The following is a 6215-nucleotide window of genomic DNA, read 5'->3' as shown; positions in this document are numbered from 1 at the left end:
GGGAGAGATAGCTGATTGTTCCGCCAACAAGCCAAGCCTATTGAATGTGTCTGGCCACCCTTATAATTTGGTCATGCCAAATCCCACAACTGTCCCAGGTGCCCATTCACAGCAGAAACATCTTTGCCCATGTTTTGGGAGTGCCCCTTTGCGTAGCGTCTATGCCACTTTGCGTTCAGTCTGCCTCTCATCTCCCTGCATGTGCTGTCCAATCACAGCACAACTTTTATTCTACTACAGCAAACCTCCCAACGACCCTGGACAGTCCTGATTCCAACTATCTCTGCATCCTGAGGACACAGAGACAGTTGAATGCAATAATAAAGCTGGGAGTCATCAGCTCCCTGCTTTACCATTCCACAGCCTGTGCCGTGCAATGTGGTGAAATATTGTGCATGCTGGGTTGTGTAGGAGAAGCGCGCAGGCCAGGGACTCGTCCTCTGTGCTCCTCCTATACAGCCCATCAGGCACGTGTGACCTGTTCTGTGGAGAACAGGCCTCTCCTTCCCCTCCCCCTCCAATTGTAACATTAGAGATACTAATTAAGCTGTGAATAATAATGAAGCTGGATATGTGTTGCGGGAGGGGTCCTTTTCCAGCACCTAAACTTTTACTAAAGAGAACATTGAAACAGTTCTTTATCAGGATTTGAACCGCAGACCTTCTGTATGGCAGGCAGAAGAGGTACCATTACGCTACAGACCTGCTGGGTTTTCTATGCTTAGAAAGCTACTTTCTTCAGAGGCATGACACCAAATAAATAGTATATTCCTGAAATGAAGAGGAAAAACAAAACAATCACGCCATTTGCTAATCACCATAAACAATGTATTCACTTTTTTATACAGCTTATTATGATAGAAAAGGTGGGAGCTGAAACACTGCATTTTTATAAATACCGAGGACTAAACAGGGGAGGATGGGGAACTTAAAGTGGCCCTGGGAAAAAAAGCTAAATGTGGCCCCATGTTGTAGGCATGTCTAAATTGAAAGAAGGCGGGGCAACACAACTAGGCGGAGTCAGCAATGCCACAGCGCAAAATACCATCCCAGCAGAACCATGAACCACAGTGCAGCACAACATATTGCCCCAAAAGTTGTCCCTACGTGGTGCCCACGAACAGCTGCCTTTTAAGATATGGAGACAGGGGCTTAGGAGTTGAAATGCCGCCACAACAGTTGAATTGAGGAGCGCAGTCACTGCCCGTGTACATGAGTACCTGATTCTCACAGAGTTAATTACCGCTGAGAGCCCCATATGTACCTGGCCAGCGGCAGAGAGGAGGGCTTGGGTGGCCCCACTGAGCATCGGCCCACCGGAAAATTTCCCTGTAGGGTCTATGGCCAATCCTCACGGGGACCAAATATACTATCCCTGGAGTACTGTGATCCCTTCTACATGTTATTATGATTACAGGCATAGCAAATAATGTTTTGTGATATTTCATAGTATGTTACAAACACTGTATTGGTTCTTCCTTTGTTGTTGTTGTTTTTGCCATAATAGCTGTGCAGAAAATTGTAACTTTTACCATAAGAGAAAAAAGCTGGAAAGTAAAAACGTTATTTCTCTGCTATAACTTTTACAATAAAGAATGTTTTACAGGTCTTTGATGATGTTCAGTCTACAGAGCAGAGCCTTACAGGCCTTGCCACACCTGAGATGTGATGTCATCGGGATAGGGAGCCGCTGGAATACGTCATGTGAACATGATAGAGTTCAGGAAAATATGATATACTGTCTGGGTGCTGTATACATTATTTATCTGATTGATGTATACATTACAGTATTTATCTGGATGCTGGATACACTATTTGTGTGGGTGCTGTATACACTGTTCATCTTGGTGATGTATACATTAAACTATTTATCTTGATGCTGTATACACTCTCTGGATGCTGTATTCACTATTTATCTGGGTGGTGTATACACTATTTATCTGGGTGGTGTATTCACTATTTATCTGGGTGCTGTATACACTATTTATCTGGATGCTGTATTCACTATTTATCTGGATGCTGTATACACTATTTGGATGCTGTATATACTATTTATCTTGGTGCTGTATACACTATTTGGATGCTGTATTCACTATTTATCTGGGTGCTGTATTCACTATTTATCTGGGTGCTGTATTCACTATTTATCTGGGTGCTGTATACACTATCTGGGTGATGTATACACTATTTATCTGGGTGATGTATACACTATTTATCTGGGTGCTGTATACACTCTATATCTGGGTGCTGTATATACTATTTATCTGGATGCTGTATACACTATGTATCTGGGTGCTGTATACACTATATATCTGGGTGCTGTATACACTCTATATCTGGGTGCTGTATACACTCTATATCTGGGTGCTGTATACACTATTAATCTGGATGATGTATACACTATCTGGATGCTGTATTCACTATTTATCTGGGTGCTGTATTCACTATTTATCTGGGTGCTGTATTCACTATTTATCTGGGTGCTGTATTCACTATTTATCTGGGTGCTGTATTCACTATTTATCTGGGTGCTGTATTGACTATCTAGGTGATGTATACACTATATATCTGGGTGCTGTATTCACTATTTATCTGGGTGCTGTATTCACTATTTATCTGGGTGCTGTATTCACTATTTATCTGGGTGCTGTATTCACTATTTATCTGGGTGCTGTATTGACTATCTAGGTGATGTATACACTATTTATCTGGGTGCTGTCTACACTATATATCTGGGTGCTGTCTACACTATATATCTGGGTGCTGTATACACTATATATCTGGGTGCTGTATATACTATCTGGGTGCTGTATATACTATCTGGGTGATGTATACACTATATATCTGGGTGCTGTATACACTATATATCTGGGTGCTGTATATACTATCTGGGTGATGTATACACTATATATCTGGGTGCTGTATACACTATATATCTGGGTGCTGTATATACTATCTGGGTGCTTTATACACTCTATATCTGGGTGGTGTATACACTATCTGGGTGGTATATACACTATTTATCTGGGTGATGTATACACTATTTATCTGGGTGATGTATACACTATTTGGATGCTGTATTCACTATTTATCTGGGTGCTGTCTACACTATATATCTGGGTGCTGTATATACTATCTGGGTGCTGTATATACTATCTGGGTGATGTATACACTATATATCTGGGTGCTGTATACACTATATATCTGGGTGCTGTATATACTATCTGGGTGCTTTATACACTCTATATCTGGGTGGTGTATACACTATCTGGGTGGTATATACACTATTTATCTGGGTGATGTATACACTATTTGGATGCTGTATTCACTATTTATCTGGGTGCTGTATACACTATTTGGATGCTGTATTCACTATTTATCTGGGTGCTGTATACACTACTTATCTGGGTGCTGTATACACTATTTATCTGGGTGCTGTATACACTATTTATCTGGGTGCTGTATACACTATATATCTGGGTGCTGTATACACTATATATCTGGGTGCTGTATATACTATCTGGGTGCTGTATACACTATATATCTGGGTGCTGTATACACTATATATCTGGGTGCTGTATATACTATCTGGGTGCTTTATACACTCTATATCTGGGTGGTGTATACACTATCTGGGTGGTATATACACTATTTATCTGGGTGATGTATACACTATTTATCTGGGTGATGTATACACTATTTATCTGGGTGTTGTATACACTATTTGGATGCTGTATTCACTATTTATCTGGGTGCTGTCTACACTATATATCTGGGTGCTGTCTACACTATATATCTGGGTGCTGTCTACACTATCTGGGTGCTGTATATACTATCTGGGTGATGTATACACTATATATCTGGGTGCTGTATACACTATATATCTGGGTGCTGTATATACTATCTGGGTGCTTTATACACTCTATATCTGGGTGGTGTATACACTATCTGGGTGGTATATACACTATTTATCTGGGTGATGTATACACTATTTATCTGGGTGATGTATACACTATTTATCTGGGTGTTGTATACACTATTTGGATGCTGTATTCACTATTTATCTGGGTGCTGTCTACACTATATATCTGGGTGCTGTCTACACTATATATCTGGGTGCTGTCTACACTATCTGGGTGGTGTATACACTATCTGGGTGATGTATACACTATATATCTGGGTGCTGTATACACTATATATCTGGGTGCTGTATATACTATCTGGGTGCTTTATACACTCTATATCTGGGTGGTGTATACACTATCTGGGTGGTATATACACTATTTATCTGGGTGCTGTATACACTATTTGGATGCTGTATTCACTATTTATCTGGGTGCTGTATACACTATTTATCTGGGTGCTGTATACACTATTTATCTGGGTGCTGTATACACTATATATCTGGGTGCTGTATATACCATCTGGGTGCTGTATATACTATCTGGGTGATGTATACACTATATATCTGGGTGCTGTATACACTATATATCTGGGTGCTGTATATACTATCTGGGTGATGTATACACTCTATATCTGGGTGCTGTATACACTATCTGGGTGGTATATACACTATTTATCTGGGTGATGTATACACCAGGGGCGTTGCTAGGGTCTCAAAAGATCCGGGGCACAAGCCCCAATAAATATGCCCCCCCCCGCACTATGCTGTACTTGCTATACAGCGGCACTTACCTGTCACATCCAGGGCCTCCAGGTGACGTCTCCTCTCTGTCATCATCTTCTCGGTCTGGACAACTTCTCTCAGCCGCCTCGTCTCTGCAGAGTGTGACACACAGACATCTTAGCTTCCTCACATTCTATCATTATCCCCCAACTGGAGTCCCCACAGTGTTATCCTGCTGCTTTCTATGCCAAAACCTCAACCCCCCCCCCCCTCATACCCCCAAATACTATCCTAAAGAAACATTACTGCCCCCCATAGTAATAGTGCTCCTCATAGTCCCACCAATAGTAATTCCCTTCTAGAATGCCCTTATTAGTAACACTGCCCCAACCGTGATAATGCTCCTCAACAATGCCCTCCCATATTAATAATACCCTCACAGAGTCCCTAGTAGAAATAAGGCCCCCTATTGTTCCCCCAGTGGTAATAAAGCTCCCTACAGACCCCACAGTAGTAATAAGGCCACCATAGTGCGCTTAGTAGAAATAAGGCAGATCTACAAGACCCTCCTATAGAGCCCCCAGTAGTAATAAGAACGCCTATAATGTCCCCTGGAGCTGCAGTGCCCCCTGCAGTTATAATCCTCCCTCCACCATACAGTCCCATGTAAATAACATCACCTCTTCCCCAGCCGCCTCCAACGCACAATCCCATGTAAACATCACCCCCTAAGGCTACTTTCACACTTGCGTTCATGTACTTGTACAGGACGGATCCGCACCGATATAATACAAACGAATGCATCCGTTCAGGACCAATTTGTTTGTATTAGATTTTAATTTCTAAGTCCCAATACGGATCCGTCCTGACTTACATTGAAAGTCAATGGGGGACGGATCCGTTTACAATTGCACCATTTTGTGTCAATGCAAAGGGATCCGTCCCCATTGACTTACATTGTCAGGACGGATGCGTTTGGCTCCGCAAGGCCATGCGGACACAAAAACCGCTGCTTGCAGCATTTTGGGGTCCGCCTCCAAAATGGAACGGGGACCGCACGGAGCCGAACGAATGCATTCTGAATGGATCCGCATCCATTCAGAATGCATTGGGGTTAAACTGATGCATTTGGGGCTGCTTGTGAGAGACCTGAAACGGATCTCACAAGCGGATCACCAAACGCAAGTGTGAACGTAGCCTAAACATTAAGTCCCATGTACATAAACATCATTCCCCCCCACCATCCACTTTCAACATACAGTCCCATGTAAATAACATCCCTCCCTCCCCCAGCCACCTCAAGCACACAGTTCCATGTCAATAACATCCCTCCCTTCAGCCCTAAAATACATCCCAGTTAAATAACTACAACTCCCAGCATTTCTCTACCTCTCCCTTCACTTACCTCGCCTGTACAGACATCACTATAAGGCTCCTTCTCCTCTTGACTCCGGTCCAATCCTGAACTGGGAAGAGGCGAAAGACCTTTGGTGACATCACAGGCCATGTGATCAGCAAAACAGGCTGTGATAGGATGACCTGGATGGTGACATCATCCAGGTCATCCTATCACAGCCTGTTTTGCTGA

Source organism: Bufo gargarizans, chromosome 6 (assembly GCF_014858855.1).
Source record: "Bufo gargarizans isolate SCDJY-AF-19 chromosome 6, ASM1485885v1, whole genome shotgun sequence".
In the NCBI taxonomy this organism is placed as follows: Eukaryota; Metazoa; Chordata; class Amphibia; order Anura; family Bufonidae; genus Bufo; species Bufo gargarizans.
The sequence above is the reverse complement of the archived record's forward strand: the minus strand, read 5'-3'. Positions refer to the sequence as shown.